The 22,089-nt window shown below is 36.4% G+C and overlaps 1 long non-coding RNA gene across 1 annotated transcript in view; it reads left to right on the forward strand.

Moving 5' to 3' along the window:
• LOC147996496 (uncharacterized) overlaps positions 1-22,089 on the forward strand; it is a 44,777-nt gene that overhangs the window by 14,447 nt on the left and 8,241 nt on the right. The gene's annotated exons all lie outside the window — the stretch shown is intronic.

Raw genomic sequence — 22,089 nt, forward strand, 5'->3', positions numbered from 1 at the left:
AAGCGCAGGAACCCAAGCAACAGAAACCAAGACTACATGCCATCATCGGAGCCCAATTCTCCCACCAAAACAAACATGGAATATCCAAACACACCAGAAAAGCAAGATCTAGTTTCAAAATCATATTTGATCATGATGCTGGAGGAGTTCAAGAAAGATGTGAAGAACTCCCTTAGGGAAACACAGGAAGACATTAATAAACAAGTAGAAGCCTACAGAGAGGAATCGCAAAAAAACTGAAAGAATTCCAGGAAAACACAATCAAACAGTTGAAGTAATTAAAAATGGAAATAGAAGCAATCAAGAAAGAACACATGGAAACAACCCTGGATATAGAAAACCAAAAGAAGAGACAAGGAGCTGTAGATACAAGCTTCACCAACAGAATACAAGAGATGGAAGAGAGAATCTCAGGAGCAGAAGATTCCATAGAAATCATTGACTCAACTGTCAAAGATAATGTAAAGCGGGAAAAGGTACTGGTCCAAAACATACAGGAAATCCAGGAATCAATGAGAAGATCGAACCTAAGGATAATAGGTATAGAAGAGAGTAAGACTCCCAGCTCAAAGGACCAGTAAATATCTTCAGTAAAATCATAGAAGAAAACTTCCCTAACCTAAAAAAAGAGATACCCATAGACATACAAGAAGCCTACAGAACTCCAAATACATTGGACCAGAAAAGAAACACCTCCCGTCACATAATTGTCAAAACACCAAATGCACAAAATAAAGAAAGAATATTAAAAGCAGTAAGGGAAAAAGGTCAAGTAACATATAAAGGGAGACCTATCAGAATCACACCAGAGTTCTCGCCAGAAACTATGAAGGCCAGAAGATCCTGGACTGATGTCATACAGACGCTAAGAGAACACAAATGCCAGCCCAGGTGACTGTATCCTTCAAACTCTCAATTAACATAGATGGAGAAACCAAGATATTCCATGAAAAAACCAAATTTACACAATATCTTTCTACAAATCCAGCACTACAAAGGATAATAAATGGTAAAGCCCAACATAAGGAGGCAAGCTATACCCTAGAAGAAGCAAGAAACTAATCGTCTTGGCAACAAAACAAAGAGAATGAAAGCACACAAACATAACCTTACATCAAAATATGAATATAACGGGAAGCGATAATCACTATTACTTAATATCTCTCAACATCAATGGCCTCAACTCCCCAATAAAAAAAATAGATTAACAAACTGGATACGCAACGAGGACCCTGCATTCTGCTGCCTACAGGAAACACACCTCAGAGACAAAGACAGACACTACCTCAGAGTGAAAGGCTGGAAAACAACTTTCCAAGCAAATGGTCAGAAGAAGCAAGCTGGAGTAGCCATTCTAATAACAAATAAAATCAATATTCAACGAAAAGTCGTCAAAAAAGATAAGGAAGGACACTTCATATTCATCAAAGGAAAAATCCACCAAGATGAACTCTCAATCCTAAATATCTATGCCCCAAATACAAGGGCACCTACATACGTAAAAGAAACCTTACTAAAGCTCAAAACACACATTGCACCTCACACAATAATAGTGGGAGATTTCAACACCCCACTCTCATCAATGGACAGATCATGGAAACAGAAAATAAACAGAGATGTCGACAGACTAAGAGAAGTCATGAGCCAAATGGACTTAACGGATATTTATAGAACATTGTATCCTAAAGCAAAAGGATATACCTTCTTCTCAGCTCCTCATGGTACTTTCTCCAAAATTGACCATATAATTGGTCAAAAAACGGGCCTCAACAGGTAGAGAAAGATACAAATAATCCCATGCGTGCTATCGGGCCACCAAGGCCTAAAACTGGTCTTCAATAACAATAAGGGAAGAATGCCCACATATACGTGGAAATTGAACAATGCTCTACTCAATGATAACCTGGTCAAGGAAGAAATAAAGAAAGAAATTAAAAACTTTTTAGAATTTAATGAAAATGAAGGTACAACATACCCAAACTTATGGGACACAATGAAAGCTGTGCTAAGAGGAAAACTCTTAGCGCTGAGTGCCTGCAGAAAGAAACAGGAAAGAGCATATGTCAGCAGCTTGACAGCACACCTAAAAGCTCTAGAACAAAAAGAAGCAAATACAACCAGGAGGAGTAGAAGGCAGGAAACAATCAAACTCAGAGCTGAAATCAACCAAGTAGAAACAAAAAGGACCATAGAAAGAATCAACAGAACCAAAAGTTGGTTCTTTGAGAAAATCAACAAGATAGATAAACCCTTAGCCAGACTAACGAGAGGACACAGAGAGTGCGTCCAAATTAACAAAATCAGAAATGAAAAGGGAGACATAACTACATATTCAGAGGAAATTCAAAAAATCATCAGAACTTACTATAAAAACCTATATTCAACAAAACTTGAAAATCTTCAGGAAATGGACAATTTCCTAGACAGATACCAGGTACCGAAGTTAAATCAGGAACAGATAAACCAGTTAAACAACCCCATAACTCCTAAGGAAATAGAAGCAGTCATTAAAGGTCTCCCAACCAAAAAGAACCCAGGTCCAGACGGGTTTAGTGCAGAATTCTATCAAACCTTCATAGAAGACCTCATACCAATATTATCCAAACTATTCCACAAAATTGAAACAGATAGATCACTACCGAATACCTTCTACGAAGCCACAATTACTCTTATACCTAAACCACACAAAGACACAACAAAGAAAGAGAACTTCAGACCAATATCCCTTATGAATATCGACGCAAAAATACTCAATAAAATTCTGGCAAACCAAATTCAAGAGCACATCAAAACAATCATCCACCATGATCAAGTAGGCTTCATCCCAGGCTTGCAGGCATGGTTTAATATACGGAAAACCATCAACGTGATCCATTATATAAACAAACTGAAAGAACAGAACCAAATGCTCATTTCATTAGATGCTGAGAAAGCATTTGACAAAATTCAACACCACTTCATGATAAAAGTCCTGGAAAGAATAGGAATTCAAGGCCCATACCTAAACATAGTAAAAGCCATATACAGCAAACCAGTTGCTAACATTAAACTAAATGGAGAGAAACTTGAAGCAAACCCACTAAAATCAGGGACTAGACAAGGCTGCCCACTCTCTCCCTACTTATTCAATATAGTTCTTGAAGTTCTAGCCAGAGCAATAAGACAACAAAAGGAGATCAAGGGGATACAGATCGGAAAAGAAGAGATCAAAATATCACTATTTGCAGATGATATGATAGTATATTTAAGTGATCCCAAAAGTTCCACCAGAGAACTACTAAAGCTGATAAACAACTTCAGCAAAGTGGCTGGGTATAAAATTAACTCAAATAAATCAGTTGCCTTCCTCTATACAAAAGAGAAACAAGCCGAGAAAGAAATTAGGGAAACGACACCCTTCATAATAGACCCAAATAATATAAAGTAACTCGGTGTAACTTTAAGCAAGCAAGTAAAAGATCTGTACAATAAGAACTTCAAGACACTGAGGAAAGAAATTGAAGAAGACCTCAGAAGATGGAAAGATCTCCCATGCTCATGGATTGGCAGGATTAATATAGTAAAAATGGCCATTTTACCAAAAGCAATCTACAGATTCAATGCAATCCCCATCAAAATACCAATCCAATTCTTCAAAGAGTTAGACAGAACAATTTGCAAATTCATCTGGAATAACAAAAAACTCAGGATAGCTAAAGCTATCCTCAACAATAAAAGGACTTCAGGGGGTATCACTATCCCTGAACTCAAGCAGGATTACAGAGCAATAGTGATAAAAACTGCATGGTATTGGTACAGAGACAGACAGATAGACCAATGGAATAGAATTGAAGACCCAGAAATGAACCCACACACCTATGGTCACTTGATTTTTGACAAAGGAGCCAAAACCATCCAATGGAAAAAAGATAGCATTTTCAGCAAATGGTGCTGGTTCAACTGGAGGGCAACATGTAGAAGAATGCAGATCGATCCATGCTTATCACCCTGTACAAAGCTTAAGTCCAAGTGGATCAAGGACCTCCACATCAAACCAGACACACTCAAACTAATAGAAGAAAAAATAGAAACATCTGGAACACATGGGCACGGGAAAAAATTTCCTGAACAAAACACCAATGGCTTACACTCTAAGATCAAGAATCGACAAATGGGATCTCATAAAACTGCAAAGCTTCTGTAAGGCAAAGGACACTGTGGTTAGGACAAAATGGCACCCAACAGATTGGGAAAAGATCTTTACCAATCCTACAACAGATAGAGGCCTTATATCCAAAATATACAAAGAACTCAAGAAGTTAGACCGCAGGGAAACAAATAACCCTATTAAAAAATGGGCTTCAGAGCTAAACAAAGAATTCACAGCTGAGGAATGCCGAATGGCTGAGAAACACCTAAAGAAATGTTCAACATCTTTAGTCATAAGGGAAATGCAAATCAAAACAACCCTGAGATTTCACCTCACACCAGTGAGAATGGCTAAGATCAAAAACTCAGGTGACAGCAGATGCTGGCGAGGATGTGGAGAAAGAGGAACACTCCTCCATTGTTGGTGGGATTGCAGACTGGTAAAACCATTCTGGAAATCAGTCTGGAGGTTCCTCAGAAATTTGGACATTGAACTGCCTGAGGATCCAGCTATACCTCTCTTGGGCATATACCCAAAAGATGCCTCAACATATAAAAGAGACACGTGCTCCACTATGTTCATCGCAGCCTTATTTATAATAGCCAGAAAATGGAAAGAACCCAGATGCCCTTCAACAGAGGAATGGATACAGAAAATGTGGTACATCTACACAATGGAATATTACTCAGCTATCAAAAACGACGAGTTTATGAAATTTGTAGGCAAATGGTTGGAACTGGAAAATATCATCCTGAGTGAGCTAACCCAATCACAGAAAGACATATATGGTATGCACTCATTGATAAGTGGCTATTAGCCCAAATGCTTGAATTACCCTAGATCCCTAGAACAAACGAAACTCAAGACGGATGATCAAAATGTGAATGCTTCACTCCTTCTTTAAATGAGGAAAAAGAATACCCTTGGCAGGGAAGGGAGAGGCAAAAATTAAAACAGAGACTGAAGGAACACCCATTCATAGCCTGCCCCACATATGGCCCATACATATACAGCCACCCAATTAGACAAGATGGATGTAGCAAAGAAGTGCAGACCGACAGGAGCCGGATGTAGATCGCTCTTGAGAGACACAGCCAGAATACAGCAAATACAGAGGCGAATGCCAGCAGCAAACCACTGAACTGAGAATAGAGACCCCCGTTGAAGGAATCAGAGAAAGAACTGGAAGAGCTTGAGGGGACTCGAGGCCCCATATGTACAACAATGCCAAGCAACCAGAGCTTCCAGGGACTAAGCCACTACCTAAAGACTATACATGGACTGACCCTGGACTCTGACCCCATAGGTAGCAATGAATATCCTAGTAAGAGCACCAGTGGAAGGGGAAGCCCTGGGTCCTGCTAAGACTGAACCCCCAGTGAACTAGACTTGGGGGGGAGGGCGGCAATGGGGGGAGGGTTGGGAGGGGAACACCCATAAGGAAGGGGAGGGGGGAGGGGGATGTTTGTCCGGAAACCGGGAAAGGGAATAACACTCGAATGTATATAAGAAATACTCAAGTTAATAAAAAAAAAAAAAGAAAGAAAGAAATTCCTAAAAACAACTATAGTTTCAGGACTGACTGTTTGGCATACTCTGAACTGTTGGTATGCCCCTTACTGGGAAAAACCACCTATTTTTCTCCAAGATTCCCTTGGATTTCTACAGTTCTTTGTGTAGTGTTAAAGGCTCATGAACTTTTCTCCATGCAATTGAATGTTTTCTTGACTTCTCCTTTCTCAGTGCATATTTGGAAATTCATATTAGAGAGACTTCAAGGGTATACCTTCTGATATTACTTGGATATACAAGCTCACAAAAAAACTCTCTGGTTGTCTAATTATTACAATCTTTCTGACCCTCTTCCTCTATATTCCCTGAGCCACATGTTTCGTAAATTTACTCATTGGGACTGAGCTTCAAACTCTGCATTTTTACTGTCTGTGTTCTCCAGCTATTGCAAAGAGAATACATACAGATAACATTACAGAAACTGAGCTGGTTATATTTAGATTACACACACACACACACACACACACACACACACACACACACACATACACACACACACATACATTTGCATGTTTTCATCTTGCATATGTATAATAAAATGAATAAAAGAATTGGTCATGAGTTTTAAAGAAATCTAGAAATGATATATGGTAGTGCTTGAATATATGGGATGTACGGGGAAAAAGTAGAGAAATAAATGTTGTAGTTAAATTAATATCCCCAAAAAGTATAAAATACATTGCAAGTAGTAATTAGAAGGGAAAAAAACTCCTCTCTGTTGTAAACAAATTACTTTCAGTTTTCTGCTAGTATAATTTCATATATATATATATATATATATATATGTTATTTTATTATAACCACTGAAGACCCTTTGACTTTCCATCAAGTCAATAATTCCATGGAAACGTGTACATTGTTGTTGACAATTACCTAAGAAGCAAGGAATGGTACTAGATCATATATGACAATACAAGATTGAATGATGAGTTCACAGGAATCAACATGAGATGAAGGATTGATTATCTTTTCTTTATGACTGTATTTGGATAACTTTGTCATAGCAAGCACTAAGGTCTGGTGTCTCCCTTACTGGATGATATTGGATGAGTATAAAAATTACTCCTTTTTGTTTGACATACAACATACTTATAAAGACAGGTTTATAAATTTAAATCATATGTAATGTCTAAGGTTCAAAGTTAAAACTGAAAACTTCATTGGCCAGTAAGTCTGTCAGCAAGTAGGTAGACTAAATGGAACTGAACACATATCATCCAGAAAAAAAAATCTGTTTTTCTCTTTTCTCATAAACAGTTTAAATGCTAGCAGCCATCAAATTTGTTAGATTTATACTCTTGATGACAAGCGATAGTAATGTACAATTGTCGGTTTCTTAAGCAAAATTATTAAAAGGGTTTTATACTTTTTGTTGATGTGAATTTTATAAATACTAGCTTTCTATTAAAATTGACAGGTACAATTTTATTCTGTTGTGAACACAATAATAGAGTAGGCAATATTCAATGTACAAAATATTGTCAAATATTAGATGAAAGATATCTTCCTAAGGCATTCAAAATCTGTTTTGGGTTCTGGTCATTGTATTCTGTTAAATCAACAAATTTATTCACACATACATGCCCATTATGATAGATTTTAGTGATAACTTAAAAGTAAATGCTCATTTCATCTCTTTTCCTGTACTAAAAAGGTATTGGCATAAACCACCTTCAGGCTCTTTTGTAATTTTGCTTGTATATTTATTTTATTTTTATTTACTTTCTTCATAAACTTATATTTCCATGTGACTATGAATAAAATTGGGGTGTATATTTTATGGGTATAAGTCTATAATTAATATTTTGTTTTATTTTAGTTAATTTACATTCATTTTTGTATGTAAGATAGGTATATATAAATATATTTTGACTTCATCCCTTAAATACCTTTTATAATTTATATTTAAAAATAAAACATTATTATCAATAGATTGATACTCTTCTTTGAACCTTACAAAAGTACAATGGCTAAGCTACAACTCCAGTTTCAGCAGATCTTTTTAAATATCTTACATGTTGCTTTTAATGTGAACATTTCATTTCAAGGACTATATACATCCAATTTTCTATCTATATTCCCACGAATAGAAAACACTTTCCTTAACTCTATGTTATCAGAACAGGTAGCATTTTGTTTAGGACTTTGAAGAACCTTTTCCTAGAACTAAATCATAATGTTACATTATGTTACATATATACATTATATATGCTCTAAGTGGCCACTCAGATGAGTGACAATGTAATAAATTAATAACCCAAATATGGACCTTCACCATTGATTTAGTCTCAATTTTCTGTTCTTCTAACAGATTGTCTGAGAAGGGTTTCAGTATCTGTGTGTGTACATATATATATATATATATATATATATATGTATATGTATATGTATATGTATATATATAGTGTGTGTGTGTGTGTGAGTGTATACATGGATGTATATATAAAACATGTATATGTAGACATGTGGAGGTTAGAGGTCAAGACTTGTTTTACTCAGTCACTCTCCATCATAGTTTTGAGGTGAGATTCTTTACAGAGGACTGAATCAACTGGACCATCCAAAAAGTCCCAGTTATTCCCCTTTCTCTGGCTCCTCAGAGGTGGAATAGAGGAACAAGACGTTGCACCTAGCTTTGTTATATCAGTGCTTGGAATGGAGCTCGTGTCTCTATGCCTGTGTCGCAAGCACGTTATGTATTGATCCCTGTGCCAGACTAATCATTTATTTCTTTAAAGTTTATGGCATTATATTTTCCAGAGACTTGCAGTGCTAAGAATGTTGCCTTAACATCTGGAAGGGGATTTTGTAATAATCAATTCATTTCAGAAATTGGAGAAGTAGGGACATTCAACTTCATTAAGTTTAGAGAATAATATATGTTAATAAAACCTGCAATATTTATTTTAGTATACCCAGAAACGAAGAGGCACTCATTCATGCACAGAGATGGGAACCAAAAAGCTGTTTCCGTGAACAAGCTCTTTCATTGGTATGAATCTCTCAACACTACCACATTGTAGACTGGTTCGATTCTTCCTTATTACACTATTTCCAGGGATCATCTTTAAGCTATACATACCATCAACATTAGTAATGATTAGCAATTTTATGGTCGAATAGGATTATAGCAAAAATATGAGTAGCTGTTTTATTTAAGTATTTATTTTTTAGTTATGCATATGTGTTTGTGAAAATTACTATAATGAGCTACAGGAGCCAAAATACCTGGGAATTGAACTCTTAAGAGTATGTGCTCAGAACCTAGGTTCAGTCCTGTAGAAGATCACCAAGTTTTAGTCACAGTAAAACTATCTCTCCAGTGTTATGACTAATATTTAACCTTGTTGTTACAATAACACTCAGACACTGCTAACTTATATTTCTAGTGAATTTTTGTATTGTGTACTGAAGTAGCTTGTCAGTCAAGTTTTCTTGACATTTTATCTGTCCCATCATTCAGTCTTCTCTCTGAAATTCCTCCTCAGAGATACTATCTAACATGTCTAACTTCAACAGCAGGCTCATACTACTGCTTGCTTAAAACTGTAGACAGGAATTTGGTGTGCACAGAAAGGTGTGGTGTCCTCTGTTCAGGTCCACTTTCATTTCCTCAAAGGGGTAGTGTCTCCATATATGAGGTGTAAGACTTCTTTTCGTCCCAGGCTGTGGGAGAGTGACTGCAGGTGGTGGTCATTTAAGTGTCATCTAAATCTATCATGTTGAAATAGAGCTTCCTGAAGCAAAGCCAAAGTGTCAGGACCCACATCTGCTACAGAGATTCTCCTAAATGAGAAGGAATTGTATTTGCTTTGAAGCATCTGTGGCTGCTCTGAAGTTCCCTGTAGTTACTGGTTGCTGGATCATCTCTTTATACAACTGTGTGTGTCTTAAGACATCTCTGATTGGTTTGATAGTAGCTGCAGGAACCAGAAAGGGGACAGCATGTTTTATAACTCTTTAGAATTCAGAGAATTAATGTTGTCCTTAGGCTTCTGACTACAATGTGACCATGTGCCACATGATCCTGTCCCAAATATTTTAAGTCAGGATAAATGCTATCATCCAACTTTGAACTGAGCTAAACCCTTACTCCTTTAAGTTTATTTTGTCAGGCATTTTGTCATGGCAACAAGAAAAGTAACTAAGTCTGAAAGTAGAAGACAGCAGAAGAAAGTGTAAATGAGGTTAATACTTTCCTTTGTACATTTATTCTGCTTCACTGGGACATTGTAAGGATGCCCACTCAATGCACAAAAAGCATGACTAAAATCAGGGCACAGAGAGTGCAAGTGGACAGACTGCTCTCCTTAACTGACTCTTGGAGTTGGGACTATATTAGTCTAGTACATGCTTGGATTTAAAAATCAAGTAAAAGTGTTAAATTTGTGCTTCTTCCATATTGTTCTGATGGGTGATGCTCAGCAATATGCTAAGGAGTATGTAGTTTTCTTTTCTTTGATATCTGTTTTTTTGAACTATCTGGGTGTTTAGTAGTTCTATAATCTAAGCTTTACAATGCTTCATGGAAAGTCCTGGGCCTTGTACCTGGTCTGGATAATTATATAGTTAGTGTAGAGTGACACTATTATGTTTTCTGATACTTAAACAGTGGTAAAATATCCATTAGAATGAGCTATACCTTTTATACATTATGTGACTTTTGATCCCTTGGAGTTTTGCACATACATCAACTTTACACATTAGACATCCAAAACTGTGTTTACATATGATTTGAGTGCAGGGTATCATTCTTCTGTGAATTATGAGCCCTTACTCTCTATCTATATCTATATCAGTATCTATATCTATTCTATGTCTATATCTATATCATCTATATCTATATATTCATCTATATCTATATCATGTACATCTATGGATGATATTCTTTAATTTCTGTTTGAATTTTCTATTGGTAACCATGAATTTAAATTCAGAGTATGTGAAAGGCAAGAAGTCAGAATATAAACTGACCCTACTCATGTAGTATTTGATTTCTTGTTGGTATCATTACATTGTTGAAAACCACAGGTTTTGTTCCATAATCCTTTAATGCAGCAATTTGCACTAGCTGCTGATTCTGATCACTCTTACTTTGCTTTGAGCTTCTTTTGTGAGTTTTCCTTAAATTTGGGTACAGTGTTGTGTATGATATCCCAAGTTGCTAACTTAAAATCATCTATCACTTTTACCTCTTTTCAAAATAATTGGTTGACTTTCACCCTTCAATTGTGTTGTGGCTTGTTTGATTAGAATGTTATTTCCTGGACAAAATTTTTAGAATCTGAGTACAGTAACGGTTTGTATAGCGGTGTTTCAGTTAACAGTGAATTGTTGTTCCCTAACATTTTAAGATCCATTGTGTATAGTATGTTTTATCATCTAAGTTTCTGTAAGTACATTCTATATAATTTGTACAGGGAAATCAATTGAGGAAAAAATTTTAAGGTTTATACACATCATTAAATAATGAATGAAAGCAGTTTCTACTACATAAAACTTGAATAGGTATCTTGTCAGCTATAATTTGACTCAAAGATTTACTATTTTTTCATATTTTATAAAACTGTGGGGATGGGGTTTACTAGGTAACAAGCATGAGGGCCTAAAGAAAAAAAACACAAAACCCGCATAGAAATTATAGAATATACTTTTACATGCTTAAATTCTAATCCTAAAGAAACAGAGGCAAAGTGATTTCTGAGACAAGCCTACAGACATTCTAGCATAATTGGTTAACTCTGAATTAAGAATTATCTTAAAGAAGCCACTCCCGATATGGGGGCATCTGGTCAACACATGCATAGCCAACCTCACAAACACTGTGCTAGCATTTATTCTCTGCATTTCAACCAGGTATGACTTCTTCCTCCACAACCTACCATTGCATAAATATCTCAGAAAACATATAAGAACTGCACTACAGATATTGCATTTTTAAATATTCATACCAAGTTCTTTTACTTTAATATGTTGTTAACATTGCAAATGGGAAATAATATTATCTTTATATAAAGTAAATCGCTTCAAAAATATTCCACCTCTCTATTATTCTATAGTGTTATCCCTAAGACATTGAATAAAAAGCACCATATTTTAGAGATAATAGCATAAAGGTTTTGTGACATAGTAGAGAAATTCTGTGAACTTCAGTAAATTGACATAATGCCCTCATTTGGAAAACAACAAGTATCTTAAATGACTTAAAATTCCTACCAACTCCAGATGTAAATTCTGTTAAAGAAGATGTTTGGAGAGATCATATTATTTCTAAAGGAAATTTTTATTAAATATTATAATATCTAATTAATAGGTAGCTAAATCATATTGATCTTTCATGTATAAAAATTTATTTTAACTAAGTGTTACCATAGACTAAAAATAAATTCACCCATTTTCTTCCCCTGTACTTTTTAGGTACAGTAGCATTTTCTTCAGGTACTAATTTGACAAATAAATCACTATCATATTTTTTCTACATCTATCCATTATAGACACCCACTCAGTATTAGAAAACTCAATGAATTCACAACTTCCCTATTTTTACTACCTAATAATTTATATCCAAGATGTCTTCAATGAAGCAAAACTGTATCACATATAAAACCAATCCTATTTGAACAATTTTACACCGTCATGCTTGGGAGTGCAAGATATAACCAGAAAATGAATGTTATAATTCAGATTTCCCCTGGAAGAAAATTTTAGCACAATCACTTATGAATATCATTTTAAAACTTTCAGCTAATCATAAGTTCTGTGGGTTGTCTTCAGATTGCAGTATGCACGTGGATACTGCAATATCATAAAGCTTATAACTGGTTATTTATAAATTAAACTCTAGGGTAAACAAATTTATCATGAGCTAAAATATAGCTATTACAAGATCACTAGCATTTTAAACCTGTATGTAGGCCAGAAGAACATATCTAATGATTTTTTTCATTGTAAATACTCAACGTAAGTTAGAAAAGAATGTGATAAAAAATAGATATATCAAAGTTTTAGAGAATAGAAAATTCTTTAAGAGCTTCAATAGTTCTTCAATCAAAACAGTATTAAAGAATCTAGAAATTTGAGTAAATTAGTCACAGTAATTTAGTGAGAGAATAAGCTTGGCTTTCAAAATATCTCTCAATTTTAATAGGTTAGAATATTTCTGGAGCAGAAAGTTGATCTTAAGTATTGTCTCTCAAAATTAAAAAAGAAAAACCAAAATCACAATAACAACCACAAAAACAAAAAATAAAAGTAAAATAAAACAAAAAAAGCACAGAAAGAAAATTAACCTAAAGTAAACTAAACAAACAATAACAGGAAGAAACTGTAAGCCAAACGGCAGGGCCTAAGTGGAAGTTCTTAGGTAGGTATGAGTGTGAGAAAGAGAACTGAATAAACTGAGGTAATAGTTATTAAATATTACTAAGTGCTGGATCCCTGATATTGACTGATATATTGAAATACAGTTGGGGGAAACAAATAATCAGTACTCTATGGTTTATACCCTGCCCCATATAACGGGGTGACACATCAATTTATTGATTCATATGCCTAGTTTTAGATGCCCAGATATTCATGTTCTTTCAAGAGTTTGAAAGTATATCATATGATCAGGTTAGTTCATACTGTTGTTCTTCCTATTGTGTTGCCACCCCCTTTAGCTCCTCAATTCCTTCCCTTAACTTTCCACAGGGCTCTCTGACCTCAATATAATGCTTGGCTGTGGATATCTACATGTGTCTCAGTCAGCTGCTGATACAGCCTCTCAGAGGACAACCATGCTAGGCTCCTGTCTGAAAGCACAACATGGCATCAGCAATAGTGTCAAGGTTTGGTGCCGGTCTATGGAATGGATCCCACATCAGGCCTTGTTATTGGATGGCCATTACTTCAGTCCCTGCTCAATTTTTGTCCCTGCATTTCTTTTAGACAATAGCAATTTCGGGTTGAAAATTTTGTAGTTGGGTTGATGACCCCATCTCTTCACTGGGGTCTTATCTGACTACTGGAGGTGGTCTCTACAGGTTCCTTATACTCACTGTTGGACATTTTGAGTAAGGTCACCCAAGTTAAGTCCGTGAGCTTCCCCTATCCCAGGTCTTTGGAACATTCTAGAGGTTTCCCCATATCCCACTATGGGGCAGTTGCATATTTTGAGTGAGGTAACTCAGTCCCAAAAGGACATGCATGGTATGTACTCAGGGATAAGTGGATATCAGCCCAAACCTAAAGAGTACCCATAATACAACCCACAGAACCTAAGAATTTAAACAACAAGAAAGGACCAAGTGAGGAAGCTTCAATACCAAGTAGAAAGGGGAACAAAACAATCATGGGAGGTAGAGAGAGGGAGGGACATGGATATAGGAGGGGAGGACAAGGGGAAAAGGGGGCAGGTTGAGGTACATGGAGAGTAGGAGAGAGGCCTACAGGGCCAGAAGAATGAATAGAGGCTTTATAATTTTAATATCCTCTCTTAATTCCTTCTTTCTAATAGTGACCCTACAACTGACTTCTAGCAAATGACATTCATGGGAATGTCTTATGCTTATGGTGATAAAGATATTCTTGTAAAAAATCACTCTTTGCAATACATGCAAGAGATATGCAGGTATGTCTTTTCTATAAAAGTGTTATGCATCAATGATTTCTGGCCTAGAGACCTGAAATTTCAATTTATACCATGTGAATGTCATATAATCTGAGCTTACTTATAAAGAGATGAGTGACTTTTTAATTATAAATGACCTCTGACTTTAGGAAATATTATTTATCTAAGTGACTATTCAATACTGTTTTAGCTGCCTAATGAGTTGATTTCTATTTATCATTAATATTTGACAGAAGTATTATTACTAAAATGCTGAAATTTGAGCTTCCCTATACATACAAATATCATGCAGCTACCTAGTCCACGCAAATACATGCAGGACTTTCATGTCTGATTTAACAACTAAGAACCAGTGAGTCTTCTGATGCTTTGCATTCAACAACATGTTTTTAGACATTGCCTTTAAAAGATTTATTTATAATTTTAGTGTGTGTGTGTGTGTGTGTGTGTGTGTGTGTGCGCGCGCGCGCATGCGTGTTTGCTTATGTGAGCTTATGTGCACCAGGTTCAAACACACATATCTGTGGAGGCCAAAGAAAGATGTCACAATTATGGAACTGTTTACATGCATGTGTGAGATGTTGGGAACCAAACATTGTTCTTTTGCAATGGCAGCAAGTGCTCTTAACTGAGAAGAAATCTCCCAGCCCTATATTTCTGAGCATCTTGACCACAAATTTTTAATTGATTTCTCTGGGAAACTAATGTGCAACTCAATATAAAGGATTTTTCTTATTGTTTCAAAATGTGTTTAAGTTGATTGAAATGTATTTCCACAATACACAAAAGAATAAATATTTAGAATACAATTAGAAATCATGCTGGTTATAAAAATGAGAATTAGATTTTATAATTACAAGACACTATACAAACTACCAAGGGAGAGAGACAACAAAAATTCTTCCCAGGTTAGAACCACAATTACCACCATTAGCACTGCTGCCTTCATTGAATACAATACAATATACATACAATGTTATATTGAATGATAACTTCTCCACAGTTTGTAAGACACTTGTACAAAACCATAATCTGAAATATGAGCATATTAGCCATACATGTAATTATAAAATAAAAAACTCATAATATGAGTGATTCAAAAATTATACCTATTAATCCCCATGGATTATTTGAAATAAGTAAATAAATGTGTGCACATTTTCCTTTGTATGACACTGTGGTAGTGATTATTTAGATAATTTCTTATTAATTGCTATCATTTGTGAAATACAGGTTTTTACTTCACATTACTTGAAAATATCAAACTTGTTTCAATACTGAATGTTTCAATTGCATACATATATTTTATATCATTAATACTGTTCTTAACTGTTTTTAAGTTAATTTAAAAATGTGATTCTAATATTCTTAGCATTAAAATTTCGACAAAACGTGGTTGCTGCCTAAGAGACACCAGATAGTTCAGATACAGGAGACAGAGAATTGAATTTGATTTGAACTTAAAGATTATATCCTGAGAATTTGAATTCCTAGTACCAAAAAGTGCTATGCAAGCTGCCAAGGAAGGGAAGACATCAATGGTCTGACAAAGCTGGAATTCCTATGAGCTACAACAATAGCTATTATGGCAAGATAGCCTCTAAAGATACAATAGATACACTCCCTTCTTGAGAATAGCCAACATCTGTCTAATTTGAAGAAAGGCACACTCAGTGGGAGGAAAATCCTCTGGTACTAGGAACCTAGTCACTACTCAAGGCTTTCCAGGTTGTGATTCTCAGAAGAGCTCCTCTCCCCAGTTTACTAAGCACAATTTCACAGTGCATTCTAAATTCTTATCCCGATACCCAAACATAGGTGTAGCTCTCATACCATCTCAAACACGATGGTATTTTTCTAAGACACTTTGTTTCATGTTAGGTAATTTTTGGATAATTTTGTCCTATAGTTCTTTTGCTTACATATTTTTGTTTCTGATGATGTATTTTTCTGGGTTCTCTCTCTCTCTCTCTCTCTCTCTCTCTCTCTCTCTCTCTCTCTCTCTCTGTGTGTGTGTGTGTGTGTGTGTGTGTGTATGTGTGGGGGGTAACTCTGTGTATGTTCTTATATTTTTAAATTTTGCTTTGTAATTTTTTTAAAAGAAGAATAGCATAAATGTGTGTGGGCTTAAGTGGGTAGAAAGGTGAGTAGGGTGTGGAAGGACCTGGGAAGTTGCAAAGGCCTCATCAAAATATATTGTATGACTAATTTATTTTCAGTAAAATGAGCAAATGAAAAGAAACAAAAACAAACAAAAACCTCTACCTCTCAACTTCAATCCCCACACCCCAAAAAATAAAATTCCTCTTTGCCACAGACATAAGCTTTTGAAACCAGTGTAGCCTTAGTGGGGACAGAATGACATGGTTCCCTGCCCCTAGAACAGGGTCCCTGTGGGAGCCTCCAGGAGTGGATGGCTGCCGTGGGCATAAGACTTGTGTGTGTGATAATGTACATATTTTCTGGAACCAGTATTAGCAGTGGAGAACTCTTTCCTTCTGAGGAATGTTCTTCCTGTTAATATTAATGACTCAATAATAATTAGAAGAAGCAGCTTGAGTTCAAGAGTTGAGGTTATGGCTATGTCTTAGCACAATGGTAAATACTGGAACTTCAAGACAATCCTAAAGTCTATAGGAAAGAGCAATAAATACATGAGTTGAGAAATACATAATTTCTTAACTATGAAACAAATAAGGGTGCAATATGAATTACAGGAAGGGCTTCACAAATCTAAAGAAACAAAAGAAGCTATGTTGTGAGCCAACTTGTTAGAAAATTACTAGGAAGGAGATAAAGAGATTTAGGGAGTGGGGATCACCTGAGTTCCCACCCAGCTAGTTCTCTGCTTATGCTTAGGAAGGCAAATAGATTCCTGAGATCAGGATCAGGCTTGGACAGAGCAAGTTTAGGCTCAGACATAGTGAAAATAGTAATTATAGGGCAGGGTCCTACCCAACTAGCTTATTGTCTGTGCTTAACAAAAGCAATCAGATCTCTGAATTCTATTGCAATATGAAATGGAAGTCTGTGCTTGTTTTCCCCTAGAAATTACTGGGCTTCAGTAACTAAGGAAAGCTGATTCATAGGATAATCAAAAGGGAACCTGGAGTAAAAAACTGTATTGATATGTAAATGAAAAACTGGGCTTTTGGTATCCATGAAATGAACTAGCGGAAAACAAGAGCAGTTCTTTAGAATTTTTCTCTAGAAAGAGCTGAGCTGTCTGGAGATCTCTGGAGAGTGAAAACAGCCCTTAAAGAATGTTTCTGACCAGGATCCCCAGAAGCCTTTCAGACACTGAGCCATCAACCAGGAAGCAAACACCACCTGATATGAAGTCCCAGGTACATATGCAGCAGAGGACTGCCTGGTCTGGACTCAATTAGAGAAGATGCAGCTAATCCTTAAGAGACTTGAGGGCACACAGACTGGAGAGGTCTGGTCTGGTGGAGAGGTGGGGACATCTTGGAGACAGGGTTTGGGAGGTAGGGGTGTGGGGGGCGGAGATATAGGATGGGGAGCAGTTGGGGGACTGACCAGAAGGAAGATGAAGGCTGTACTGTACAAAAGTATTAAAGAATAACAGAAAAACACCTTCACACCACACACACACACACACACACACACACACACACACACACACACACACACACACACAAGAATTTTCTAACAGGTTTTCTGACTTGGCCAGAAGATCTAATATTTTTTGCTTGTTTGTTTTTTATTGCAGCTTGTCTGACTTTGGTCAAAAAAATCGATGAAAGCATTTCCAACTTTTAATACCAGAGAGAGCTGTCTCAATCAAAGATTTTAGAATAGCAAGAAAATGCTCTCTAGAGCAGCACAGAACATACCCACACACAAGCACACCCATACCCACACACACATACAGAGAGAGAGAGAGAGAGAGAGAGAGAGAGAGAGAGAGCGAGCAAGTAGGTAGGGGGGGAAGTGGGGTAGGGGAGGTGGGGGGAGGGAGGGAGAGTAGGAAGGAGGGGGAAGGAGGGAGGGGGAGGGAGTTTGCGATCTGGAAAGCTATGTCAGCAGAACCTAGGTCACCAGTTTAGACAAATGATTTGACTTAGAGTTGCTTGTTTCAACACTCCCACACACCCCTTCTCTAAGAATGACTCTCTAAACCAATGCTGCTCCTTGGCAAGAGGCCTCACAGAAGACCATTACTTATCATAAGCAAAGAACAACAGATTGTAGGGTACCCAGTCTCAATGTCTACATTTACATATAGTTCCTGTACCTTTGCTTCATTAGGCTAGAAGTATAAAAAGACTATTAAGGCAGGACAACCAGAAAATCTAATGTGAGATTGTGTTTCCTAAAAATGACAGTGAAGCTTTACCCTGTGTGGAGGTACCATGGGTACTGATTATTGATTATTGGTTATTCAAAATCAGTGTCTCTCTATGATTTCTTTACTAAACTTACACTTATTAAATAAGATTTAATAACATTGTTACAAATATATAAAAGGATTCTCAGGGCTGGAGAGATGGCTCAGTGGTTAAGAGTACTGACACTCTTCTACAGGTCCTGAGCTCCATCCCTACATGGTGGCTCACAACCATCTGTAACAGGATCTGACATCCTTTTCTGAAGTGTTTGTAGAGTCTGCTGTCAGCTAATGTACTCATAAATAAAGTAAATTAAACTAAGAAAATGCTTCTCAATGTCATATTTAAGCAAAAATTCTTTGTTGACATTTCATGTAGAATATAATAACTGAAAGTTAGAAATCCTATGACAGTCTAATGTTTTTCAATTCTTCTCAGAAATTCTGTGTGTGTGTGTGTGTGTGTGTGTGTGCAATAATTGAGTCTATCTACACCTTTAAATTCTGAGCCTTAGTAATGATTTAATCATAATATTCATGTACATAAGCAATGTCCAACAAATGCTTTTGGTTTTACAATTTTAACATACATTTCATCTTACTAGTCACTCATGTCTCAGTCTAAATAAGTAGTGTGGTTGTCTTTAACAGATGTCTCTCTTTGTCGGTAGTCCTTTCTTATAAATACAATTCCCTGGACACTGAAAATATTCTGGGGAACATAACTAGCCTAAGTATCCATCTTCGCCACCTTCTGTGGTCCTTTATAACTTATTCCGGAAACTCATTCCTGTTATGAAGAAGTGAGTGTGTGAAAGCAAAAGTTTGTCAAGAAGTAACACATTACCTGACTTAGTTCTTTTATAAAATACATGATTTTTATGCCTCCAGAATACCTTCATTGCCACACAACATGATAAATAATTGGAAAACTATAGCTTATTCAATTCATTAATTAGTAAGGTTTTCTGCATACATGGGATAATTCTTTTGTTCATAGAGAGTAGTAGATGCCACTTATCTTATGATAGTCAAGTATTCTACTCTTTGTATGTAAGTGAAATTCAATTCTAATGACTGTTTTTTTCTCAATCTGGATTAAACCTACAGTTTGTAACTGGTATTTAAGCTTGAAATATTTTCATTGAAAGACACAAAGATTATTAACATAGCTTTTTAAATCTTTATAAGATTCATTCCATCTCTTTTTCATTTTGTACCTGAGCCAGGTTAGTTTGCTATCTCATATAGTTTCAATGCTTAAATACAAATGCTTGAGGGAGTTCACTCCTCCTGTTCCCTTGATTGTAATTTCCCCCCTTCTTTTAAGTGATCAAAGAATTTAGGATTTTACTTTGTCTTTCAAAATATTTTGCCTAATTTCCAAACCTTTTCCATAGCTTATAAAGTCAGCTAACTTTTCAGAGAGAGCGAGAGAACAAATACTATCAATGTCTTTGAAGTTTCTAATCATATATAGTAGGAATTAAAATTGATATTTGTTAACCCCAATCTACACTGGTTCTAAACCAAGAAACCTGTAGAAATGATATCTTTTTAGGGATCATAATCATCTTATGATACAATTAATGATCTGTGTCTGATGGAATGAAGAAACCAAAGTAACAGAAATAAACAAATACATAGCCAAAAAAGTACACAGTACCAATGATACACCTCACAGGCCCTAATAAGTTAAACAAAAAGGAAGGTTTAACTGAGGATGCTTAAATCCCACTTAGAAGGGGAAACAAAATAATCATGGGAGACAGAAGCAGGGAGGGGAGCTGGGTGGGAGAATGGAGATAGAGGGGGAAATGGGGCAGGATCAGGTTTGAGGGGAGACAGGAGAGAAACCCAGAGAGCCACAATAAGGGAAATGTGCAACTGCCAGACATAGGGGATTGGGAAGGAATGTCTAAAAAGTTCCAGAGACCAGGGATGGGGAAGGCACTGAGAACTCAATGTGGGTGACCTTAGCCATATTGCCTAACAGTAGAGACGTAATACCTGAAGAGACCACCTTCCGTAATTAGTTAGGTTCCCCCAATGGAGAGATAGAAACAGAATTCCATCATCAAATTTTTTGTCACAAGATTGTTCCTGTCTAAAGGAAATGCAGGGACAAAAATGGAACAGAGAATGAAAAAATGATCAACCAGTGATCTGCCCAACTTGGGATCCATCTCATAGGAAGGTACCAAACCCTGATACTACTTTGATGCTATGCTGTTTTTGCACCCAGGAGCCTAACAAGGCTGTTCTGTAAGAGGCTCTACCAGCAACTGACTGAGACAGATGCAGATAATCACAGCTAACCATGGGACTGAAGAAGGGGAACCTTATAAGTTAAGTGAAGGATTGAAGGAACTGAAGGAAATGTCAACTTCACAGGAAGACTCACAGTGTCAACTAGCCTCGATACCTCAGAGCTCCCAAAAACTAACTCTCCAACCAAAGTGCATACTTAGGCTGGTCCAAGGGTGTTGGTACATGTGTTGCAGAGGACTGAGTGCCTTGTCTGGCGCAGTGGGAGAGGAACTGCCTAATCCTGTAGGAACTTCATGCCTATGGGAGGGGGGATGTCTGGGAGGCCCTCTCTCAGAGATATAGGGGAAGAGGATGGGGAGAAGAACTCTGGGAGGAAGGACCAGGAGGGGGGGCAACATTTGACATGTAAATAAATAACATAATTCATTAATAAGAAAAATAAAATAATTCTCTGAAAAATTCAAGATTTACTTTTTTTAGCTTTTTTAATTTTATAGCATAGTATCTGACTCTAGGTCTGATGTTTCAGTTCTGACTCTGCCATAGCATCCGGCTTTTCTTCTTCATGTTATATAGAATTCCTTTGAATATTTTTGACTAATGACTGCACTCTTCTTTTTCTTTCTCACTTTTGAATATTTAACACTTTTCTACCCCAGAGAGTTCAATTTTCTGAACACAAGAAAATTTGAGTATTATTCTCTTGAAAACATAATTCAGAAACAAGTTATAATACTCAAAATAATGCTCATGAACCAAACACTTGTAAATTGAATGCAATTTCCTGTGCCAAGACTGGATCCCCCCAGTGTAGGGGAATATGGGGGGTAGGAAGGGGGATTAATTGAGAAGGGGGAACACCCTTATAGAAGAAGGGGAGGGAGATGGGGTAGGGGGCTTGTGGCCAGTAAACTGGAAAGGGAATAACATTTGAATTGTGAATAAAATATCACCTGTTGGAGCTGCTATTTTAAAGTGCTACAACAAATACAAGTTAAAGAAATATTGAATAACATTGGAAATGTAAATAAAACAAAACAACAACAACAAAGAGATATTAAAGGAGGAAATATTCAACTTAACAGACTCTATGTCAGAGGACTATCTAGATGAACTCCAATAATATCATTGATTTTAAAGTGGGTGCTTGAAAGA

This window comes from Rattus norvegicus, chromosome 2 (genome assembly GCF_021556685.1).
Source record: "Rattus norvegicus strain SHRSP/BbbUtx chromosome 2, alternate assembly SHRSP_T2T, whole genome shotgun sequence".
Taxonomy (NCBI): Eukaryota; Metazoa; Chordata; class Mammalia; order Rodentia; family Muridae; genus Rattus; species Rattus norvegicus.